This window comes from Marmota monax, unplaced genomic scaffold (genome assembly GCF_021218885.2).
Source record: "Marmota monax isolate L192 unplaced genomic scaffold, Marmota_monax_Labrador192_F-V1.1 WCK01_AAM20220418_F8-fsc00109, whole genome shotgun sequence".
Classification (NCBI taxonomy): domain Eukaryota; kingdom Metazoa; phylum Chordata; class Mammalia; order Rodentia; family Sciuridae; genus Marmota; species Marmota monax.
In genome coordinates, this window is record NW_026695229.1 from 4,573,003 (window position 1) to 4,599,284 (window position 26,282).

At 38.4% G+C, this 26,282-nt stretch overlaps 1 long non-coding RNA gene across 9 annotated transcripts in view; it reads left to right on the top strand.

Moving 5' to 3' along the window:
* Positions 1–26,282, top strand: part of LOC124088350 (uncharacterized) — a 99,452-nt gene that overhangs the window by 35,175 nt on the left and 37,995 nt on the right. For 7 of the 9 annotated variants that reach the window (XR_009226093.1, XR_009226095.1, XR_009226096.1 and 4 more), the window contains 2 exons: positions 6,612–6,655; positions 7,030–7,184. This is a non-coding gene — a long non-coding RNA (uncharacterized LOC124088350). Of the gene's footprint in view, positions 1–6,611; positions 6,656–7,029; positions 7,185–9,673; positions 10,706–23,288; positions 25,149–26,282 lie in introns of those variants that run through there. The other 2 variants (XR_009226092.1, XR_009226091.1) reach the window with 2 other exon arrangements.

A 26,282-nucleotide genomic window follows, 5' to 3' on the forward strand; every position in this document is an offset into this window, starting at 1 on the left:
TCCTGGCTCTGAATTTTTGGATCCATTTCTCAACTGACATCCGCCTCTGCCCTGCTCCTCTGACTGTTGAGAACATCCTGATTCACCTTCTGGTATTTTGGACCTCATCTCTCTTACAATTGATGAACTCAGTTGCTCTTCCAGTGTGACAGTCTCTTAGAACTCCAAATTGCAGGCCCAACTCAGCTGGACTCAGAGAAGGAGGAAGTCTAGTCAGTTCCCTTTTGCTCCGTTTTCTCTCCATCCCCCATAACAGGAGAGTTTCAGACCAACACAGTGAGGCCAGAGGTGAAAGGACCAAAAGTGAGAGCTGTGTGGCTTTTCTTCTGGTCATAAGTCACCTCTGGTTTCATACCTTAGCAAGATTCCTGAAGTAACCATGCAGCAACTTCTACCATGATCTATATCATGGGATGTCTTTAAGGTTCAGGATTCAATTGAGTGAAAGGAGATTTAGGAGATCCTTCTGTAGGAATTGAACATGTGGGGACTTTTGTGTGCTCCCAAGTACTTTAACCAAACTGCAAATATGTTAAAACTGTGGAGTAATGAGGGCAGTGTCTACCTATTGTAATTATATCCATTGGATACAAATACTTGTCATTTAGTGGGTGACTGAGCAGGTCTCTGCTCATCCTTACAAGCAGCATAGATGAGCAGGGAATGTCAGACACACAGGATCACAGTTCACAGCGCTCACCATCACCCTTTCTTCTCTGAACCCTCACTTTGTTCATGTTCACCTCATATTCCAGGGCAGGTGGAATTCTATGCCGGTGCATCTTGATTGATCTAGGCTATCTCTGGTGACTTTATTGTCTGGAGAGGTGATTTACCAAGGGATGGGTGCATTACACTCTGCTTACCAGTGAGGTAAAGACTGGAACTCATGGAAAAGTTTTTCATGCCATTAAGAAAATGGAAATAAGAAAAATACTTATAGCCTTGTCTCTGAACATCAATGTGTGAGGATGTGATACTGGGAACAGCCATCTTGTGACCCTGAAGAAGAAAAAGCCAAGGTTATTGCAGAACAGATGACATCACTGAGTGACTCTCTGAACTTCCCCAGAATTACCCCCAGCACCCAGGCTTCCTGTTAGGTAAGACCATACCAGCCTTCATTTATTAAGCCACTTTGAGACAAGTCTTTTGCTGCTTGTAGCAGAATCCATCCTGAGTGATACAAAAACCATCACTAGAGGCACAGAATCTGTAGACTATTTGGTTAAAATGGAAAAGGAGTAATTGAGATTCACAGAGGAAAAAGTGTCCTACCTAAATTATGACTCACATTTGAATGATTTTCTTATGATCATTTTATTTTATTTTTTTATTAGTTGCACATGGCAATACAATGATCTTGACATATCATACATTTGAATCAAATGGGGTATAATTTCTCATTTTTCTGAGTGTACAGGTTGCAGAATCACATTGGTTATACAGACACGTATATACATACAGCAATACTAGTGTCTATTTTATTCTGCTGCCCTTCCTATCCCTCCTTCCCCTCCTCTCCCCTCCCCTCCCATCACTTCTCTCTACCCAATCTAATGTGACACATTTCTGGGTTTTTTTCCCCTCACATCATCATACATGTATTTTGTATAACGATGAGGGTCTCCTTCCATCTTCCGTGCAATTCCCCTTCTCCTTCCCTTTCCCTCCTACCTCTCTTCCCTATCTAGAGGTAATTTTCTTCTCATGCCCTTCCTCCCTACCCCATTTTGAGTCACCTCCCTTATATCGGCATTTTTTTTTTAGGAATTGGCTAACTTCACTTAGCATAATCTGCTCTAATATCATCACAGTCATTTTAAATAAAATATTTAGCTTGCCTAACCAGGTAATGAGAAATATTTAGCCAGAGGGTTAGAAACTAGACTCAACCTTGTAATTTATCACTTAACAACTATAAATCAAGTCAATGTCAGAGAGCTGAGAAAAAGAATAAACAATGAGACAGCTGCCCCTGGTCTTTCAACAATATGTGGCAAGGCTAGACATGACCAACATTTACAGCAAGACATAAATATATATTCTATATTTAACTCATAATCTTAAAGTTGCTCAGTTTTCATTATTGATGTTTGGACACCCTCAGGGTCTTAAATTCTAAATCCTTTATCTTGTGTTGCCATGTTATTAGGGAAAAGGGAACATTTTTTTAAAAAAATACATTTTGCATAGCTTCTCAGACCTTCATCCCACAAGCATGTGCACGCTGAGCATAGGGGAGTTGATGCAGCTATAATATGACTGGAAAACCCCAGTCCTAAGATATTCCAGAAATGACAAGGCTCAGTTTATGAGTGCTTGGATGGCTGTATGTCTGGTGAAGGCAGAGGGCAGATAAGGGAAGTTGTTTAAATCGTAATGTTTCAGAGTCTTGCAACAAATGCTTTGGAAAAAAAATATGCTGCAAGTAAGTCATGACACACTCTTTAGAAAGCCAGGGTTACCATCCTGCCAAAAAAAGACTTTTTTCTGGAAAGAGTCTTCCCTTCCCTTTAACTGAATTCTACCGAAGAAGCTAATTCATACTGATAGATCACCACCATCGAAGGATGCTATCGAGATTCCCATTCACTCCCTACAAATAATCCTTATATGGCATAAGAAGTAAGGCCAAACCAAACCATCTTCTGTTTGGAAAAGCCACAGTGTTTGGATCATAGCAGCCTAGATCAGCTGTGTCAGAGATGATTACTGTAGAGTCATTTGACCCCAGGGTCTAACTCCTCCAGAAGGGTGTTTGATGAAATGCTGACAGCGATGTTACCACTTGTTACCACTGTTCACATCTTCTACTATCATCCTCTGGCAGCCAAAGCCACATAAAGTTAATCTTGTGCTTGGAAGATAGTCTCCCCTCAAGTACTGACGATACTTAGATTTTCACAGCTCTCTAAAACACCACTGTCCTAAGTACTTCCTGTGGGCTGCTCACAGTGGCTGCAAACTCTCTGTCAGTGATCTCATTCATCTGTGCTATGTATTTGCCAGAGGTGGCTTCTCTAGTTCCAAAATTATTTCTGCCTTAATTCTTAGACTTGTTTCACTGAACAATATTATCTGCCCAATAGCCTACAAGATGATCCGTAGTTTATTGAAAACCCTTCTCAAAGTGGTCCAGGTGGGAATAAAATGGAACTTGAGGATCTAGTATCTATTGTAGGCCTGATGTTTAGAAGCCCATCTTGTTTTTCAGACCAGAGTCTGTCCTTTCTATTTTTAGTAGGTGTTGAGTGAGTATGGAGGCAATGTCCATGGAGGCCTGTGCTCGTTTTGCCATTCATAAGATCTCATCTCATTTTAGTGAAATGTCCATGCATGACTAGTAATTAAGTCTTAGGAGATCTGAATTTCTCTTTTTTCATGTAAATATGAGTTTTAGTTATATAAATCCATTGCAGTAAAAATGATTATACACATTTATTTGAGCTTTGAGTGCCCTCTACTGGAATAAGAAAAAAGTAAGAAATCAATAGCACAGAGGTCTTGCATGGCTCTGTCCTAACTACCAAAATATTGTTATTCTTAGGAAGATAATAACAACAGTAAGGATTCAACATATCTCACTCTCAGTGGCCAAAAAGTAATAAAAACATTTTCTTAAAATACTTTAAAATGGAACTAATGGTACACATTTTGTGGGTTTTACGTTTACGAAAAACCCGTTGTTTGGCTCACTGGCTTATTTCCAGTGACTGTACATCTCCATGCTGTTAGTTTTTGGTTTACAGCCACGGCCTTTGGAACAAAGTTGGGGCCTGGATCAGTTTCCTTCTTCCTTTTTCCTTTCAAAACCGTGGGTGACTTCAACTTTCATTTGGATGAGGTATTTCATATTTCAGCTTCACAGGCTTTGATCCCCTCTCCCCTTACTGTTCCCCTCTCTCTTTGCTTTAACTCCATCCACTGCTACCTCCTGGACTCTCTGCTCTGCCCCTGAACTCCTGTATTCTATGTCTCCCTGGGTGGACCAACAGGCTCCCTGGTTGCCACATCATCTTCACATCTACTCTACCCACTGACCTCATGACCACGCCTGAGCTCCCTGCTTGTCTCTATTTAACCAGGTTCTCAATCCCTCCTATTCCAACTCATTCCCTAGCTTGTGTGGACCTCATGACTTATTATTTCAACCACACTGTCATCAACACACTCATTTCCACTGACCCTTTGATCTGCTCTGTAAGCCTTGCAAGTAGTCCATTCCCTCACAGCCTAATGATTCACTATGACCCACTCTACTTTCTGAGCTGCAAAGTGCTGCCGATGACAGTTGTATTGCTTTGCTCCCTGTTCATGACAGGTCTTTACAGCCAGCTTCAGGTGAGGCCTCAGGAATACTCCCCATGCTTTTTCCTCTCTACCATTTGCTGATTTCCTAACCCCTCAAATATTATTAAAGCTTGTGTATTTCCCTGCTTCTTATTATATGATTTATTTAAGTTAAAAATAAAAACTGATGCTACTGAATTTTTTATTTCCTTATCCTATTCATCAAAATTTATCTCCATTCATTGGGAGATCTCCCCATTTGCTATAATCTTCCAACTCTTCTTAGATTTTTGTTCCAATAGTTTGTTCCTTTTTTCCCCTCTCCCTTCAATGGTAACTCTTTCTTTTTCTCTTTGTTCTAATTAGTGTGATAAATCTTTCTTTGGATTCAGACTACAAACATTGTAGATTCTCCACTCTCCTCCCCTCCCTATCCCAGAAAAGGCACGATCCGCTGGCTCCCAAACTTGACTCTCTCCCACAAGGTTCTGCCCCAGACTTCCTTTACTGCCCTATTGGAAGAATAGCCTGCACTCCTTACTGCTTCTTTTCGTCAACTACTTACACCTCTGCACAACTCAGTGCAGTTCCATGTTTCTCTCACTAACTTTTTGTCTCTGCTGAGACAAAAGTAAAAACAACGTCCTCTGTGACAGCAGGTCCCCAAGAGCACTGACCTTGTCACTTAGCCATCCTCCACTGAGGCTCCAGAGTCGCACACAGCTGCTTGCACGCCAATCCATTGCTGCACCAGGAGGAAGAAGGAAGTGATAAAGAAAAGTGCACCCCATCCTTGGAAGAATATTTACTAGAAGTTGTGCTAAAATATAGTCACATGACTGAACCTAGCTGCAAGGGAAAGTGGGAAATAAGTCTTTATTCTGGTTTATCGCTAAAAATGATCTGTTCTATTAATAAGGAAAAAGGAGGACACCAATATTTGGGCATATTAAATTTTGCATACTAAATACTAAACAAAGGCATAAAAATAATGGTATTAAAGTTTATAAATGCAATAAAATATATTTTTATTTATGTATGACTTCAAGGCATTTTGACCTGTACAATATCGATTACTTGAAAATTATTGAAGATTTGTATCCTAATACTGCTAAGTGTGTTCTAAGCGTTTTATGAACATATAAACAAAAATATACTCATGCTTTTTGAATAAAAAGTAAATAAATATATATTAATTTATCTTCTGAATATTAGCATCCTTTTATGGGCGCAAGCTTTTTGAAAAAAAAATTAGTGGATATAGTGTTAATGACTACAACATATTACATTTATGTTTGTATCCCTATGTTTACAACCAACATTGTATAAAATGAAAGTGATGTGGTGGTGGTGTTTTTTTCAATTCACAAAGATACTTAACAATTATATCAACATTATGGTTTTTATTTTCTATCCTACAGTGATTTGAAAGTAAAAGCTTTTTATTCTACTGAGCCTGCTTCAGAGAGACATTTTAAGTCTCCTGGTCTCTCTTCGGAGAGACATTTTAAGTCACATAGTTCTGATTTTCAGTAGCTCTTGAGTCTAATAATATTTGCCATAAAACGTTTGGTATATTTTTACTTTATTTTCTTAATTAGTATTAATCAGCTTGGAATAATAGATCCATTTTGCTATTGCTTGATTAATTTCATAATATGCAATTATTTTTAAAAAGCTGCTTTGACTGATGCATTTATATTTCTAATTGACATTTACAAGTATGTATGTCATCTGTAGATTTATTGATTTTGATATTTACCTCAGGTACTTTCATAGAGTTTTACCTTTCTTGAGTTGTTTATGGTTTAAATTTCCACCCTCATCAATTGAAGTATGTCATTGTTTTGTTTTGTTTTAATAAACGAAAGTTCCATTTTCTGACTATCCACATTTTAAGATTTTTTTCCATTGCCTCATGCATACTACTGCTCAATTGGGGTATAATATTCTTGTAATATATCCCAGATACACTACTGAGAAAACTTAAAGGAATCAACTATTATTAGAACCAATACAGAAGTTTTGCAATGTGGTTGCTTCTGATAAAAGTATGCATAGCTGGCTTTCTCTGAAACCACAGGAACTCTTGTTGAGAAGTATCAATTGGAGGTGCCATGAATACAAAATATTTTTAATTCTTTCTTCTAAATATCACCTCAAAATTTGCCTTCCACTATGCTATAGTGAATTTTCCATCTGTATTTTTTACAACAGTTGAGCAAATCACACAATATTTGCTTTATTAAAAATGTATTTTGATTAACAATTCACTCACAAATTTGATTTAAGCAACTTCCCTCTTCTTTCCAACACAGTTGAATCCATGGTGCTGAAGATCTGAAGTGTGGAGTAAATCCTGGTTAGTTCTTTTAATCATACTCTTCTCTTCTGGAATGGCTTTTTGTCCTTGTTGTATGGAGCCAGTTGTATTAAAACTACAAAAGGGGGTTGCAGGATGAAGGAACTAGCAAACAAAAGTGTTCCTATAAGATGAGAGTTTAGTGTGGTTCTGGGAACTATTAAAAGCCAAAATTACAAAGTTAGTTTAAAAAAAAAAAAGGTGGGTGGGGGGCAAAATTACAAAATCACAAGATTTAGCTGAAGACTACTTGGGCAGGGGTCAGATGGAGGAGTCAGGGAGAGTCTTAAAAGCCATGGAGACTTGAAACCATCTGAAACTTTGGAAACCATCTGAAACTTTGGAATAAAAGAGACACATGTTCTGATTTGTAGATTAAAACGGTATCTCTGACCACTATGAGAAGAACAGTGTGGGTGAGTCTGGAGTAGAAGAAGGAATACCAGTTAAAAGATGGCAGTGATCCAAGAAAGAGATGCTGGTGGCCTAGACCAGGATGGTACCAAGAAAGATGATGATCAGGTTGATGGTACATATATATTAAATATTTATGCAGTGGGATTTTGTGTTGAATTATACATGGAGAGAGAGAAAATGAATAAATAAAAAGAGAGAGAAAATGAAGATTGATACCAGATTTTCGACCTGAGCAATTGGGTGAATAGTGACCACTGACAAAGATAGGATATGCGGAAGGAAGAGAGAGTATGTTGGAAATGGGGAATCAAAGGGTCAGTCTTAGACGCATTTGCCTAAGATGCCTACTGCATCAGAGTGGAAATGTGAGATGGGTGATTGATAGGTGAGTCTAGAGCTCCGAGCTTCAGATATACATGCAGAACCATCAGGGTATACAGTGGTTGAGTCAGCATTTTTACCACTGTGACCAATAAATCTGCCAAGAACAGTTACAGGGGGAGGGGGGAGTTTATTTGGGGCTCATGGTTTCAGAGATCTCAGTCCATAGATGGTTGATTCCTTTGCTCTATACCCCAAATGAGGCAGAACATCAGGGCAGAAGGATATAACAGAGGAAAGCAGTTCAGAAAATGACAATTAGAAAACAGAGAGAACCTCTAAGCTGGGCTTACCATACACCCCAAAGTCACACCCCTTTGTGACCCATCTCCTTACCTGCCTAGAGTTACCACCCAGCTAATCCCTACCCAAGAGATTAAAGCACCAATTAGGTTGAGGCTCTCATAACCCAATCATTTCATCTCTCAACTTTCTTGCATTGTCTCTCATATGAGCTTTTGGAAGACACCTCATATCTGAACCATAATACATAGTCTATAAGGCCATGGGAATGGAAGCAACATCAAGTAAGCAAGTATATACATAGGATAGAAGAGATCCAAAGACAAAGACCAGTGGGAGCCCAAAATTTAGAGGCTGGGAAGATGAGGGGGAAGGAGCAAAAAGACAGACAAGGAACTACTAGTGCAATAGGAGAAATTGTGTGGTCGCCTGGACTGAGAAACACTATAAAATATTTAGAAAATCTAGAAATACTTTAGAACATGTTTCAAGAATTGTGTCACTCTCTCATTTAGCCTCTTTTATTTTTTGGCTTCATCTCACACTAGCAACTTATTGAGAGCACCCCAAAATTATTTTCCCTGTTTTGACACAAAAAATTATTTTAAGAAGGATATTTTCCTTTGCACTTCTTGGTGAACATTGCCTCTCCCTGTGTGATGTACTTTTTTAAGACCTTGCGTGTGCACATCTCCCCTTCCCACTTGCAGTGTGGTCGCATCATATGCACATTTAAGTAATGTGATCTGTAATTCAGATGCACTTGAAAGAAATAGAACATTACAATATTGTGGGTGATTCCACCTGCCACTCCACTCAACGCATATGCCCAAGAATAGTGGAAACAGATATGACTCTGATGTTCTTTTGGGTTGGTACCCACACACGCACACAAAATACATTCTGCAGGTGCATTGGAGCACTTTTTTTTCCAACTTAATTATACATAATGTTTGCTTTGTTTGCTGATCTTGAAATCTAGTCTAATGTTTGATGTGATTCCACCCTGTCTGAACTGGCATGGGGTAAAGTTGTCCGGCCTTATATCTATCCACAGGAAATGTGTGTGGAATACTCTTAGCTCTAGTTTACTTGGGACTTGACAGGTTACCCTTATGTTCCACATCTCATTGTCCAGCAAGTTAAGCATCCTTTGAACATTGTATGACTCAAGTGGAGTATTCCTCATCCTACACTCAAATTTCCTGGCTATAGTGCAGGTTGTGTATCCCTTAATATATGATATCAGCAGTGTTTTGGATTCTGGATTTTTTCAGATTTTGGAAATGTACACATACATAATGAGATAACTCTGGATGGGACACAAGTCTAAATACAAAATCCATTTATGTTCCATATGAACCTTGTGCTCAGAGCCCAAAGGTAATTTTATACAATGTTGTGAATAATTGTGTGCATGAAACAAAATTTCATGCTGTGGGGTTTTTCACTTGTGGTATCATGTCAGCACTCAAAAAGGTTTGGCTTTTGGAGCTGCTTTTTGGACCTGGTTTGTTCAATCTGTATTGGATCCCATGGACTCTCTCTCGACCCCTAACAGAATATCTATGTTGGTGGCTACTTTTTCACACACAAAACATTACTTTTATCAGAAATCATCTATTCTTCCTCAATAATAGTGTTTCTCCTGAGATGACTTCATAGTTAAAAATAGCACTGTTTAGGGGGATGGAGAATCTTTTTATTTATTTGAATTTGCTTGTTTGTGTCAGTTATATTTTTTTTTTCTTTTGGAAAACTGGCATCCAACATCTCTGATCGTTTCTAATTTTAGCAGCATAGCAGACTCTTTTTTTGTGTGCTCAGGGGAAAAAGCAGGTAGTCATGTTTAAAAATGTGATATGAGACAAGCACATGCTGGCTTTCTCCTTGGCATAGGAAGTTGCTGAGTCACAGTTTGCACAGTGGATAAAGCTGGGTGTTATCTCTCTCCTTTGCATATGTTTCTGTCAACAGATTCTTATGAAGGAACAAATAGCCATATAGAAGGAAAGAAATCAAAGCATCCAGTTTCTAAGTTAGTGGAGGATATCCGATGGCCCAATGAAGCCAACAGATGAGACACGGTGGTCCCAAGGGAGTTGGATTTAGGTTCAACATCAGTGCCTGAGTTGCTGATGGGGAGAGCTGTTTCTGGCATAGCAAGTTCTATAAGCTTTCCTGAATCCATGTAAAGGTAAAATGGCGTACCCATGGGAACATGTCTGTGTGTGAGTGTAAAGTGATAGGATTATGTGTTAGTTGGGGCCTAGTTTGGCGTGAAGCAACCATGAATAAGAATGAGCCTTGCCTGAGTGGGGAAGCAGTGTCTTCCACACCCTGTGCTCAGAAACAAGGCCAGGTGCACTTCAGTGCCTTGGAGCTTCTAAACTTGCTCTGAAATTCTCAAACCTTGGGTTCATTTGGCAGCACCATGCAGAGGCAGCAGCCCAGAGAAAGGGTCTACCTCAAGGGAAATGGCCAAACATTTCATTTTCCCCAGTTGCCACAGTTATTAATTATCAGATTCCTTTCTAAAGATCCCCCCAATCTCTGGGAGTTAGGGAACTCCAGAAGGACAGCTTTGTCAGGATCACTAGGACAAGGGCTGGACACCAGATGATCTGGACACCAGCGAAAAGGAGACCTGATTTTGCACCATAGGCTGGTGAAGTGGGTTGAATCTTCACCAGAATTTTTATGCAAATCTTGGTGACTGCCTAGGTCACCTTGTGGACCCTCAAGGTGGTGATATTTTCGTTCACAGTGAAGGGATGGAGTTTATGGGAAGCAGAATGCAATTAAAACTCCTATCCACTATTCTGCTGCTCAACTGATGCCTTATTAAAAATGTGTGCTCGTGGCCAAGGAAGTAGGAGGTGCGCTCTCGGCTGTCAGGCAGAGAAGAGAGTGCCGTGCCCTGGATCCATCTTTAAAGGCCTGCACACTCAGATCCCTGGTCCACGGGGAGGGAGTCGTTTACATTCTCTTCCCACATGACAATCAAAATCACACCCCAGACTTCACTTTTCTCACTTCTCCTACACAAGGGCTCATGGTTGGGCATAAGATAATGAGGACAGGCTCTGTCACCCACAGTGTGGCAAGATAAGATGTAGCATAGTCAGAAGAAATTATTTTAGGGTCCCCCTCCCCCAGAATTTTCACTGGTGACTCAATTCATCCTTTATATGGCTAAATGGGTGATATCAGATATGGAATCCTCAGATGCCCTACGTTTTAATTTAGTGCTCTGACTTCATTTCTGGAATAGGTATACTATTAAATGTCTCCATGCCTCTGTTTCCTTGAAGGGAAATTTCAACTGTAATTCACGGCACCAAACTGTAAAGAACATCAAATTAATGTGAAGTCTTTACTGAAGTTCAGTGGAGACTGGCATCCTTCTCTAACCTGACTAGCATCAATCTCTTTGATGCCTTGTCAACAGTCATTCTTAGTAAATTGTATCACAACATAATTGTATCAAATGAATCAAAATTTATCAAATGTATCAAATCCTAATTTTAGGACTGTTTAAAAAAATCTCACCCATTTTTATGTATACAATCACAGTCACTCAATCTTCCTCAGAGTTCTATGTATTAAACCTCAATGGCTCGATCAACTAATGGGTTTCTTAGATTGGCTCATAAGCCCATCCTATGCCTTATGTAATTCTTACTGTTTTTAGTTCTGTCTTCAAGACGATAATCATTTACCTTGAAGACCTCAGGTGTATGCTTCACAAGAGAACATAAAAATGCCTAGTGCCAATGAGGATTATAGAAAGTCTAAATCAAAAAAGAATGAACAGTTAGTGAATGGCATTGAACTACAGAAAAAAGGAAGGAGGAGGAGAGCGGGGGGAGAAAAGAGGAGGAGGAAGAAAATAATGACAAAGAACTAAGCAGTTTTTCTTTGGGCTAACAGTAAACTCAAAGGTAGAATACAGGGTATCTTCTTTCTTCCTGTTTGTCAGTTTGCTTATCTGGTAAACGGGGATCCATCTCAAATCAACCTACTTTGGAGGTTGAACAATTTATAATTGCTCAGTATTAATTCACTACAAATCTGTAAATGCCCATCAGGCACATACATTTCACAGAGAAAAGAAAATAATTTCATTGCTCCTTGAATGACTCCACCTTCAATTAAGTCTGTTTGATGGCTGCAGTTTGCTTGTTTGGGTCCAATGAAGTTAAAATGTTCATTGATTGCAGTAATGTCATATTTTTAAAAGTAGGCAACTTTTAAAAAAATTTCTACTGGTTCTTTTCAGTTATACATGGCAGTAGAATATTTTGACACACATACATGGAATTTAACGTCTCATTCTTGTGGTTGTACATGATGTGAAGTTACACTGGTAGTATATTTATATGTGAACATAGGAAAGCTATGTTCTCTTCATTCTACTGTCTTTTCCATTCCCATCCCTTTTCCTTTCCCTTCATTCCCCTTTGTCTAATCCAAAATATTTCTATTCTTCCCTTCTCCCTGCCTCATGTAATTTAGTGTCTACATATCAGAAAAAAACATTTGGCCTTTTGTTCTGGGGGATTGGCTTATTTGCTTATCATGATTATTACTTAGCATGATAGTTACCAGTTCCATTCATTTTACTAACAAATGCCATAATTTAATTCTTCTTTATGACTGAGTAACATTTCATTGTGTATGTCCCAAATTTTCTTTATCCATTCATTTGTTGAAGAGTACCTAGGTTGACTCCATAGCTTAGCTATTGTGAATTGAGCTGTCATAAACATTGATATGCCCACGTCACTATCATATGCTGATTTTAAGTCCTTTGGGTACATACTGAAGAGGGAGTAACTGGGTCAAATGGTGGGTCCATTCCAAGTGTTCTGAGAAATCTCCACACTGCTTTCCATAGTGGTTGCACTAATTTGTAGTACCACCAATAATGTATGAGTATACCTTTTTCCCCAAATCCTCATAAACATTTATTGTTACTTGTATTCTTGATAAGTGCGGTCACAATTGATGATTGTGACTGGAGTGAGATGAAATCTCAATGTACTTTTAATTTGCATTTCTTTAATTTCTAGAGATGGTTGGATTTTTTTCATATATTTGTTGACTGATCATATTTCTTCTTCTGTGAAGAGTTACCTCTTAAGTATAGTATTTATACATAGGGTTATTAACTCAACAAAATAAATATTAATAAATATGTGACTAATTGGTTGCTGAAGATTTAAGACTTAAATATTAAAACCCCATGTAGTCACCAAATATTCCCAAAGAACTGGAAATACCTGGGAAGAATGTAACCATAGTTTTTAGCCTTTATTTGAATATAAAAGAAAGAGTTGCCTTATATGTCCATTGAATTGCATTCCCAGAGAGTTTGTCTACAAATCAAATGGTAATACATTATGCATTGACTAGTGAAAATCGTTTCCCAATGTGAATATTAACACAGGGCTACAATTTCTGAATCATAACCTGTGTGGGCCAAAATTCAGGATTGGTTGTAGTTTTTGGAAGGTAAGATGAGCACACACTGTGTATTGTGTAACACCCCCACAGGGGCCAGGAAAGCACTCAAACTCATTAAGTTTTCTTCAATAAAAAATGTAAATATCCACAATAAGTGGGATAAATGCTATTAAATCATCTCATATCAGTTCAAATAATGTATTTTAAAAAATATTTGTCTAGTTGTTTTTTTCTCCCCCTGAATTATGGATAAGAGATTATAGACCTGCATTTTTAAAAGTATTTGTGTTGCTCTGCAGTCACCTGTGGGAAAATCCTTGAACATTTAATGGACACCCAAGGGAAGATATAATAACAAATCTAAATAATAGCTATAGGTTCGCATTATCAGGAACTCATCAAATTTGTAAGCTAGGGAAATTTCCTGCCTTGGTTCCCAGGAATGAAAGCAAATGAGTTTCTCCCTAGGTAGTGTAGCAAGAAAGGAGAAAAGAAGTTTAAGGATAGGACTTTGGAAGCAGTGATGAGGATCCCACAAAGGAGAAAGGACTTGCCAGAAAGATGGGGGATAAACCACATGAGTATATGTTAGTCTGAGTAAATAATTTTATTAATAGAAAAATTTCAGGAATGGTCACATTTGCAAAGATACCTCATGCTCTGAAAACCAAAGCATCCATTCAAACAGTAGACCTCTGGTAGCCGTTCCTGCAAAAAGATGACTTCCTGAGCTCACTTCTGGGACGTTGGGATGGGACTTTATGCTCAGAAGAACCTGCACTTGATTTAATGTTCTGCTGTCACTGACTGGAAGTTCATAATTATAGTTTAACAAGGTCCACCTGTTTTCATTTTGCATTGGGTTGTGCCAGTAATGTAGCTGCTTCTGACTTCAGGCAACCCATCCCTGGAATGGACAATCTCCACCCTCTTTTGTTAGCAGGGGAAGGACAGGCTGGTGCCTTACCACAGTGGGTGTGGACTGACCTTGTGGCCAGCAAGGGCCTGCACTGTCAGACCCTCTTGGATCCCCTCAAAGCACAGAGACATTGGAAGGGCTATAAATAATGCAGGATGCCCTCCCTCTCCTTGAGAGATAAGACAGTTTCCCCTGTAAACTCCCTATAACAATAGTGGTGTGGGGCAGGACACATAGTTCCTCATGACAGGGTAAGGAGTGTTGGGGCTCTTCACAGCAAGAACCTTCCACTGATGAGGCATAAGGTGGGGATTTTGAAGGCACAATTCTCCAAAGATCAAGCTGAGCAGAGCATTTTCCAATTTTCAAAGCAGATTTGAAGCCATTATTAGATTCTGTTGATTCATTCACTCTTTAAACACATGGATAACCATCCAAATACCCCAGGTACAAGCATATTTTCATTCTCAGTCAAGCACAAGCCAAAAAGCTGGATCCTCTCCCATCTGAATAAATAAATGCTTCCTCACCTCTTTCTTACTGATCACTGGCCTGTTTTTCTCTTTGCTTTCATGGCCAACTTTCAATGGGCACTACTGTCCACAATAGGACTCCCACTCTCTTTCACTCAGTCCTTGCCTGTAGACTGGCTTCTGTTACATCATTCCATGGTCTCCACTCTTCCTTACTGCTCTGGTGAACCACTATACCTAACTCCTCAATCCATTGTCAGCCACAGGACACTCAATTTACAGACTTTTTCCTTTCCATAGCCTTCCTTCCTAAAAAACATAAGTTGAGTTTGACACTAGTGAGTACTTCCTCACCAAAGAAGGGCAAGCTGTCCTTCTTCAGTTTCTGGAACATCATTCCTTTATCTATCTTGTATTATTTCTCTAGTACTGCTCTTCATTTTATTTTATTTTATTTTATTTTATTTTTGAAGCTTCTTCCTTCCACAACATTTGGGGCTATGTAGGATTTCCTCTTTGCCTTTCTTGCCTTTTTTACTCTACACATTCTTCCTGGGGAATCCAATTCATATCTTCTTGTGATTTTAATAAACACTTGTGCTAGTATTGGTCTGGAGAGTGGTTAAGATCCTAACTTCTGGATCATGAAGACCCTGATTTGAATCTGGACACTTCTACTAGTGAGCTATATGACCTGGGTTCAATTCCTTGAACCTCCTTTTTTTTTTAATTCATGAAATGGGAAAAGCAATCACCCCTATGTGTTACAATTATCACAAAGTTTCCGTCATTTATTTGTCAACATTTTTTGAGTACATCCTCCATACTATGTAGTGATAAAAACCACCTTAAAAATTCTTGTCCATGTGGCATTTCTGTTACATTGTTCCACAGACATTGAACAAATCAGCAAATGGATCAATATCCAACAATGACAGGAGCTATGAAGAATAAAGCAGAATCACCTAAGCTATTGAATGTTAAACAACGACAGTGCTTCACACAGAGGAAGTGCCCAGTGAGCCTGGCACCATGGTCCCCATCATCCCCATCCCCATCCCCATTGCAACCCTCACCTGTAGTCAAGGGTCTGAATCTGCTTCTAGCCTGGACAGCTCTCTTGGTATTCTTAGAGACCTAAAATTTAGCATGCCTATAGCTAAATTCATCAAATTTCCTATTGATGTAAAATAACAACTCTGCTTTAAGGAAATAAGGCAATATTCCAAGCCAAATATGAGTGATCATGTTTCAGGAACATGGATTCAAATTACTCTAAATGATATGTTGTGCTGTGGAAAAGCTTACCTGTACTTTTACAGCCATAGAATAAAGAAGGTCATAAATCAACACATTTATCAAATACATTGGTGGCAGCATGAGATAAGGTTTCAGCAAAAGGGGGAAATCTTTTTGCTTGGTTTCAGATGTAATAGCATTCTTGTCTATAGGGTTGGTGGCCAAACTTAGAGATACATTCCAGAGGTTTGCTAATAGTCACAAGGAGATCAGGTCAGACACAGAGGTTGAAAGTGAATGGTGATTAAAGGGACTAAGGTCGCCTAAGGTAATTTTGGTTTTGTCCCTTGGGTTTCCATCACCCACAATCAAGATGCTCTCCTCAGCCAAGGTCAAACAGTCTGCAAGATCTTTACTGTAGACAGGGCTTCTTCAAGAACTTGGGCTTCACATTCCACATCTCTCATATTCACCACCTTGAACAATAGCCTCAAAGTCTCAGCTCACCATCCATTTTACCACCCTAATATATATTTTGGATCTGCCCCACCTCTCCATCCCTGTTATTGTAATCTGATTCAGGCCTTTGACATTTCTCACTTAATCTACTGCAAATGCTAATTGAGTTCCCCTTCTCCAGCCTCTTCTCCCATCAGTTTTCCACATAGCTGCTGGGTGGCACATTGGTCCCCTGCTTAGCATCACTAGATAGCTTCAGCCATCCTCTGTGGGTGTGGTTCAAGTTCTTCACCCCAAACAACTCCCCCAAACTCCTCAATGCTCCTGTTCCAGCTGCCTCTCTCTGCCTCTAGACTCCCGCACACGGTGGTGTGCAAAGGTCCATGTGCCCGCTCACATGGCAGCTGATCTTGCTTCTGTATCCCTAAGCCTTTTCTCTCTCTCTGAAATGTCTTCCATGCATCCTTTTTCATCTGGCTAGCCACTTCCCACCATCAAAAACTTGGGACCGATGTCACCTACTCTAAGCAGGGTCTCCACTCTACCCTTGCCTTTTTCCAACTGTTTCTGAGTCTGGTATCCCATCCCTTAAGGGTTCCATATATCTCAATTGAATCTCTGTCTCTTTCACCAAAATCACCAAGTTCCTTCAGATTTTATTGAACTGTCTGTTTCTACCACAGACTTACTGAAAGGAGGGATAGAATCTTACTTGTTTTCCATGGGTTCTTCCAGGAACACCCACTGCCTTGTTCTATTCACAGACTGTGCATTCCTTTGTCTTCCACAGCCCATAAGTGACCATGAATTTGTCAAAATATGTGTTTAATGTCTTAAAAATATATTATGTGGGAAACACCAATTGTCAAGTATAAATTGTAATTTATAGAAAACTTGCCTGGAAGCCTTCAAGAACTTTGGTCAGCCACAGATATACCCAACTTACATGGTTACACAGTCCACTTAATATCTCATACCATAACTTCTGGTTTTGTATTTATAATAATTTTTACATTTTTCTCCAAGAACCCTAGAGTAATCCCTGGATTATTTCTATGTGACCAGAGGATGCAGTGTGAATTTTGCAATCAAGTGGAACCTCTAGTAAAGAAAATTACCAGAATCCAGAAAGGCAATACCTTTCCTGAATCATTGGAATCTTTATATCGTTCCCTCTATACCAGCCTGAAGCACCTCACACAGGGTTTAGCATCTGAAATAAAATTATTGTTCTTCACTTTTCCTTTGAAGTACTGTCTCCTCTCTCAAGTTGAGGACCACCAGGAAACTCACATTTTATTATGGTATTAACTGAACTAAGTTAACAGTTCCACTGCCCATCCTTTTCCTCCTCGTACATTTACATGTCTCAATCAATAATCCAAAATTTACACAGGTGCCCCAAGTCAAAACCTTAAAAAATCCTTGATTCTTTTCTGCCTTTCCCTCCACAAATATCATGGGTCCACAGGCTCTGACTGTTTCCCTTTTAATCTCTATGTTGGATGTTTAACAAGGTTTTGTTGGATGCCTGTTCTTATGAACTTGCATCTTAGCTCTACTTCTATGGTTCACTAATCTTTCACCTAAACTAAACTACTAAATAGTTCCTGTGTCCTGGAAATTGCATTCCTCCAAACTGCTTCCATGCCTCAAGCCCATTCAGTCTTTAAAGTATCCAATATCTCATCATCCCCTGAAGAACAAATGGAAATTCATTAACATCACATATAAGGATTATTGCTTTCTGGCCTCTCTGTACATTCTGCTCCCACCTGCCCTTATTCCCCAAAGCTTACAGCCAACTGTGGCTTTCTCAAAATGCTAAGGTTCTTCACTTTTCCTTATTCTCACTTGCTGCTTTTCTCTTCCTCATGTGCTATGTATGCCTCCCTGTGTGTCCTACCAGGAAAACTCCTATTGTCTCAAAACTCTCTCCTCTCCAATGGTCCAACACAAGACACATCTCCTGTCCTCAGAGGGATTTCTTCACATTCCATTAATAAAATGCATGATATTGCCTTGGTTTATGTGTCTATAGCACTCAATAGACGAGGACTTCCTAACTGCTAATGGTCATTTCATCCCCCCTTTTATTCCAAGTATTGACCACACTGCCTTGTACTCAATGAATATATTCCAAGAAGTAAATGAATGATAAGTATAGTGAAAGACAGAAAAATAAAGCATCTATCCATTCAATATCCCATAAACATTCTTCTCTTTGTAAAGAAGAAATGTGTACTTCTGAAGATAATGAGAATCTATAGCTTCTTCTTGCAAAATGATCAAAAGCTTATAAAGATTTCCACAATATGTAAGTCTTACAGAGTAGAAAAGAGGTCTATTAATTAGCAGAGAATTATTTTAAAAACGGGGACTCTCAAGAGTTCATTGGAGGGTTTATAGAAGTGCTGGGGGAAAAAAAGAAAATAAAAAGGTCAACCTTCAGAGAACATGAAGAAGGTCTCTAGGGGACGAAGGTCAGAGCAGTTATTTGGAGGGAAATATAAATGTCACTTTTCAGTGGAGGACATTAGTGGGAAAATGAAGCACTGATAATGGGAATAAGAGCAATAAAGAAGTAGGAATGGAAAAAAAAAGGCTTCCGATAGGGAAGCAAGTTCACTTGTGATGTTATAAGAGTATAAATAAGGGGAACACAAATAATGATACTAATGGGCAATCATTATTATTATACTAAGGTTTATTTCCTTAAAGATATTTTTAAACAATGAAAAAGAAGATGAATGGGATATTTAAGTGGAACAAGGAATCCCCTGCTATTGGCTACCGTCCTTGATCAAGATGAACATACTAAAGTAAGATGTGAGCATCAAATTTGCCAGAGGGTTTTATTCTCATGGGAATGCCAACTGGACTTGATAAGGGAAGATGTGAAGACTCTTGTTGACAAGTCATAAATCTTTGGATGGAGTAGGACAAAAAGCAGCAACAGACTTCCTGGTTATAAATGGTGTCATGTCCTGGACGTCCAACCTGCTACAATTTAGATCCACACAAATAGCCCCTCCCCAGAACATTGACCCACTTCCAGAAGATCTGCTTAGGAACAGGCCCCAGAGTCTGCTGTATCAGGGAGCCAGAACCTATTCCCCTTTGGCAAATGTTTTCCTTTGGAGTCTGATTTGTAGAGTAATGGAGTAGCCCTTGCTGGAAGCACCACTGTGGCCGGTTCCGACACTGGCCCGCAGCAGCACCACCTTGGAAGAACTGCAACAGCAAGAGGAAGGACCTCTTCTGCTCTTCCTTCCCCTCACTACACACTGAGCAGCAGTGTAAGACCAGCAAGGGCATCTCAAAGGTGGCAAGGAATTGCATCTGCCTGGGCAGGACCATTGTTTTTTCAAGAATGATACTGATAGTAACAGAGAGAAAAGGATAACAGAAAATAGCTAAGGGGTTTTCAGATTCTCCAGGTAAATCTCAAAGAGGGATTTGAAAGTGGTTCTGGACCCTTTAAACTAAGATTTCTGTATTCTATGTTTTTATGAATTTAGGGAGGGGCTAGGGGAATGCTCTGGGAGCATTTTCATAGCCCCATAATGTTTAATCAGAATATCACTAAAAGATATTTTTCAAAGCGGTAGAGTCATAACTCTCATAGAAATATAAATTGAACGTGTTGAAGATTTTCATTTAACTCATGAATTAGTGCTAGTACCAGTAAGATGTCAAAACTGGCTCGAATGAGACTATGATTACAGAGACAAATTCTCTACTAGAAAAAAAAATCCACTTGAATAGCTATGAACTGGAATTATTTGTATTGCAATAGGCAGAAATTATTTCTATTATGATCATCTTTCTAGATGACACCTTCCACCTGTAGGCATTTCTAGTGACTGAGTCAATGGTGTACTCCTTATAAAGTCTGATCAGGATGAACATACTAAAGTAAGATATGAGCATAGGACGTGACCACAGGATGATCTACTGGGTGGTGCTGCCATTCCACTGAAAGGACACCCAGAATTTTTTTTCTTTATTTTCAGGTCTTTAAAAATTCTTCTTAACAGTCTAAAATCAAACATGAAAACTATTTCTCTCTTCCCTTAACTGTCCAGCTGCTTCTGAGATACAGCATGCCTCAAATTTTTAAGATAATATTCAGTTAAGGAAGTGAAAGACACTTAAACACACAAAGAAGTAAATGTAGGGGGAAATTGTGAAAGAATTGTAAATGGACTAAAAAAAATATTGTCTAATGGGCCCATCCAGATTATCTCCAACTTTAATTATTATTATTATTATTTTTTTGCTATTTCAAAATTGTATTAAGTTATAAAAGACGAAACTGATCATGTAAATGATTTTTGTCAATAAAAATTAAAAAATGAATAGTGTACAGTAGAACACAGTGATTATTGGCCTTGTTTAGACTTGTTTTCCATCTTTTTATAAACTCATGTCAGCATTCCTCATTTGCCTATGTATACGTGTATTTTAATGTTTACATATGTGTGTGTTAAATACAGTCACTGACAGGTGTTCATTTTTTATCTGTATAAGAGCCATGATTTTATAACCCTTTAACGTGTATTCTTTAATATGTGAAAGTTAATAAAACCAAAATGAAACCATTCTTGTCAGATCCAGATAGAATTAGATCTAGGAGTTTATGAAAGGGAAAGACTCATGCCTGCCTCAGATAAGAACATTCTCAAGGACTTTTTTAAAGGCCCCAAAGAAATTTCTTCTTGCCCTACACATACCCATACACTCCATGCCTCACGTATATATATAGACGTCTATAACAAAGATTACCTTTAACATTCTTCAAGACCAAACAATTCAGACAAGATTCTCTTATTAGGCCATTGGCCCAGTGACACCTCCATTGAAGAGCAGCTGTCAACTCCTGCCGAAACCTCCTAAGTCAATGAATTTTGTATTAAAGCACCTTACATAAATTCTCCCAACCCCTCATGCCGACTTTTCCTTTTTGCCTTTTACACCTTCTTTTTTTTTCCTGGACTTCTTTGAGTATGCTCATAGTTTTCTATGGTATGCATATGTCCAATGCAGTGGTCAGTTATTCCCAAATAAATAGCATTATTCTTTGGATAATGTTTCATTTTTTTAAAGATTGAAAAACACAAATAAAAAATGGGGTGCTGTTAACCAAATGGGGACATGGCCCAAAGCATATAGTTTGGCTCTTGTTTTAACAAAAGAAACCAGGCTTAGTTCTGTGACTAAATCAAAAGAATGTTCACAGAGAAATTAGCTTAATGTTACTCTTTGGGTGCAAAAAATAATAATAATAATAATAATTCATGTTGTTGAAAGGATTTTGGCTTGTGGTGAAGGGTTAAAAGATCTACTATTTCCTATTGTTTATTTCTTAGGCCCCTTAGTATACAAAATAAATTTGGCAAAATATAAAGTCAACCAATTTAAAGTAGAACTGTCTATTGCCAGCAATAAAAGGACACAGAGCCCTTAGTGGCTCTCTTGTTTCAAATTCTGTATTAAAAGAAAATTGGTATTGCTGGGCTGACAGATTGCAAAGATGTCTCTAAAAGTAAAGCAAAACAAAATACCCTGAGCTGAAAACTGGCCTTTGGTTCTGAAGCACTCGGATCCAAAAGACTAGCCTTGTCCCAGAATAGCCATCGCCCAGCTGAATTAAATGTAAACCCTCCCTGGAAAAAGAATCGTCATCAATTTAGGCCATCAAGTTTTCCACAGATTAAAGTCAACCAAGCATACAAGTGAAAACATAAATAAAAGTAAGAAAAAAAGAAAAACCTCAAGTGAAAGTAAAGAGAAGTCATATACAGCACCAACAAATTTAGATCTTCATAGAATTTCAAATACTGAAATCGTAAGAGAGAGGACATAAAAAATTGCACAAGATATTTAAAGAATTTAAAGAGAATTGTTGAACTGGAAAATAGATGGAGAGACACAATTCCAAATGCTGTACACAAAGACAAAGAGATGGAAAATATTGAAAGATTTGGAAGACCGAGTAAGAAGATCTAGAAAATATCATATGAGTACCAGAAGCAGAGAATGAATGGGAGGTTTACATATAAAAGACACTGACTATAAAATATTTCAGAGAGCATGAAGAAAAGAAGCCACACTGGGGAAAAACAAAAAAAGAAAGGAAGAAAGGAAGGAAGGAAGAAATAAATTTTAAGCAGTTAAAATGCTACTATTACTACTACTACTACTACTACTACTACTAATAATAATAATAATAATAATAATATCTAGACTCTTGTGTCACTAGGCTTTCCATAACTAGAACAAAATAACTGAGATGAGATAATTACCATATAATGAGAAAAACAATTATTTTGGCTCCCACTTTTAGAGGTTCCAGTCCATAATGATTTGGTTCCATTGCTTTTGGGCCTGTAGTGAGGCAGCATTTCATGGTAAGGAGCATGTGGTAAAACAAAATCACTAACTTTATGGTCAGGGAGCAAAACAGAGAAATAGGGTGACCAGGGTCCTACAGTACTTTTCAAGAGCATTCCCCCAAAGACCTAAAAACCTCTCACTAGGCCCCACCTCTTAAAAGATCCACCACCTCCCCAAAACACCAATCTGGGGAGTAAGTGCTTAAACATGGCCCTTTGGGGGACATTCAACTTATAGACTATAACAACACCTCATACTAAAACTTTTAATACCAAAAAAATGATAATAATACTAATGATAGAAGCAGAAGACCAAAAGAACCCCTACAAGGAACAACAAGTAAATTGGTAGCAGACTTCTCATCAGTCATAATGGAAGCCAGAAGCCTGTGGAATAATATCTTTCAAATTCCAAATAATGCTTCTAAATGCTGAAAGGTCCCACTAGAATTGTGTACCAGAAGGTCCATCTTTCAAGAAAGACTGAGAACCAAATAATGACAACAGCAATGCATGAGGATCCTAATTTCTTCATATCCTCACCAACACCAGTTTCCTCTTTTTTTTTTAATTCTGGTCAACTTAATGGGTGTCCTGCAGAGTTTCATGAAAGATGATTTCTATTTCTTTCACAGGTATTCACTGAGCAAAGAACACACCAGAATGAATGTCTACGTCCCTGATACAGTTAAATATTATCTTCCCCAATTTTATAGAGGACAAAGCTACAAGCAGAACTTCAACTTTGGAGTGGAACATACACAATGACACTAGAAAATACTCAATATGCAAAAGCACAGTAAGGAAGAAGGGGAAATGTTTTGGTTACAATGGAATATTCATATAAATGTATTTTTCCATATTTTATCCTCATTAAGGCTGAATATATAGTAAACAAACACATCTCTTATTTTTTTTAACTTTTCAAGAGATTAAGGAGTACACACATTCCATACAAGTCTTGTTTTTCCAACTTTATCTTCAGGAAAGTATTTTATAAGTATCTAGAGACAAAGAAGAGCAAAAAACCGAATCTGCATATCTAACTTGGGAAACAAGATCCCAAGTTGTATACTGGCAGGTAATGTCTGTATGTGCCTCTGATAGGCCTTCTTGAAGAATTAATGAAAAGAAATTAAAGTTGAGTTCTTAAGATACTAACAAGTTGACTCTTGAAAGAAGAGAGGAGAGAATGTCTTCCCCTAACTTCAGAGCAGAGTGTCCAAGTAGAGAACACAGCTCGAGGTCACAGCACCCCAAGGTTCATGGGTACTACCATTGGATTCCAGTTAAAGATGGCATAAAGAGAGAACTTTAGCTAGTATTATTAAAGCATCCTCTGACTGTCCTGGGGAAGATTTGCCACAATTTGTTCCAGAGCAGTGCCATTTTTGTATAAAATGTTACAATTTTCTCTGCTGAACCTGTGTGCACACATTAAACAAATTTAAAATGCCAGTATTAGTAGTAGAGAAAATCCTTTCATTGATGCAGACCGGGAACCAAAGGTAGCAAGCAAGTGAGGAGTGTTGAATATAGTCACAGCATGGTGGACAACAGGGTTGTGTTCAGATAGGAACACAAGGACAATCATAAAGGAGAATCTCTCAACCACCTGGGACCCTGCCAGGTACATGATGTACACTTAAGTGGAGTCTCACTGACTCTCCAGGGCGCAGCCTGGAAACTTGGGATGAATAAAACTATTCCCTGATCTCTGAACTCTGCCCCTTCCGAGGGATACACAAGTGGTGTTTGCATTACCCCTGTGCTGCTAGCTGATCCTTAACTTCCTATCTCCATGAGGCTGGTGTCTCCTAAGGAGGCAAAAGCTACAAAGAAATGGAAAAAGGATTCTAGCAGAGTTTCAGGGTAACATTATGAATGTGAATAAAAGGGCAAACTTCAAGGCACTGGGAAACTTCTCACTTATTCCAATAAGGCTTAAAAAGAAGAAAACAATAGTCCCTTTTCTCTCTTTACTTTTTTCTTTCCATTTTTATTTTTCTCTTACTTGAAAAGAAGGTTGGGTGGATATGTACATGTCTGTGCGTGCAATAAAGATAGATAAATAGATAATAGATAAGTCCTGAATATTTGTGTCCCTCCAAATTTATATGCTGAAAATCTAATCCCCAAAGCAATGGTACGTAGGTGGTATACTTGAGAGGTAATTATGTTAAGATGAGGTCATAAGGGTAGAGATTTCATGATAGAGCTACTATCAGTTTTATGAATTTTTCTCTTAGACTTTTTCTGTGTATTTTCATATACTTACATAATGATCATTTGGCATGTTATTTACCTCTGTGCCTCAGTTTCCTCTTCTCTGACAACAATAATAATAATAAGCATCATCTGCATCTACTTTGAGTTTTAAATCAGATTGTTTTTATAAAGCTATTAATACAGTGACTGGAATATAAGAAATTTTCAATCTTAAATCTGTACCTCTGTATGTAATATAGAGATGTGTTGCTATTTACATAAATAAAACTGTGTTCTTTTAATATTTGTGAAAATTGATTTTTCATTTAGCTATGTATCTAAGATATCTTTTATATCTAAATATATAACTCTACCTCTTTTTATAATTGTTGTGTAATATTTCATGGTCTGAATGTTCCACAGAAAATTTAACCATTCGATTTTGTTAAAGCTGTTATTAATTCATTAGAGTGACAGATAACACTTTAATGAACCCTGTTGCATAAACATATGAATTCTTCTGTGGGAGAGATACTTAGAAGAGGAATTGCTACATGGAAAGCTATGGTCATCACTAATTTTAGTAACTATTATATCTCTTGAAAGAGTAAAGTAATTTGTATAGGAACAAATTATGTCTTTCCCCACCATATGAACTTAAGGATTTCTACTTTTCTTATACTCAAGTCTGAGGACACAGCTTGTAGTATTAAAGTGGAACACAAACCTGAATGGTAACCATGTGTATGGCCCATTTGTCACTAACACTTTTTAGGCAGGAGAATCAGATCAAGAGTTCAAAACCAGCCTCAGCAAAAGTGAGGCACAAAGCAACTCAGTGAGACCCCGTCTCTAAATAAAATACAAAATGGCGGGGGGGGGGGAGGATGTGACTCAGTGGTCAAGTGCCCCTGAGTTCAATCCCCTGCCAAAAAAATCCAGTAATCCCCTACCAAAAAAAAAAAAAAGAGTAATGAGGGCTAGGATGTAGGTCAGTGATAGAGCACTTGACTAGCATAACTAGAGAGAAAGAGAGAGAAAGGAAGGAAGAAAAGAAGGGAGGAAGAAAGAGAGTCCTGTGGACCACATTCCTTCCTCCTTGAAGTCATAGCCATTGGCCTCTCCAATTTTCTCCGTATCTGAAAGAGCACAGTTCAGTACAGAACATAAAATTGAAGATGATATGGGTTACAGAAAAGATTCCCAGGTATAAAGAATATCCATAGCAGCCAGGGATGTTATTACACGAAAATGAAATAAAATTCGCTGGGGGCACACAGGATGCCTTCTCACCCTCTTCTTCCACCACAACGAGCATTCCCTTAGCAGCTGTTGATATTCTTAATAGAACTAGAGGACAGGAGCCAGGGACAGTGGCATACGCCTGTAATCCCAGCACCTTGGGAGGCCAAGGCAGGAAG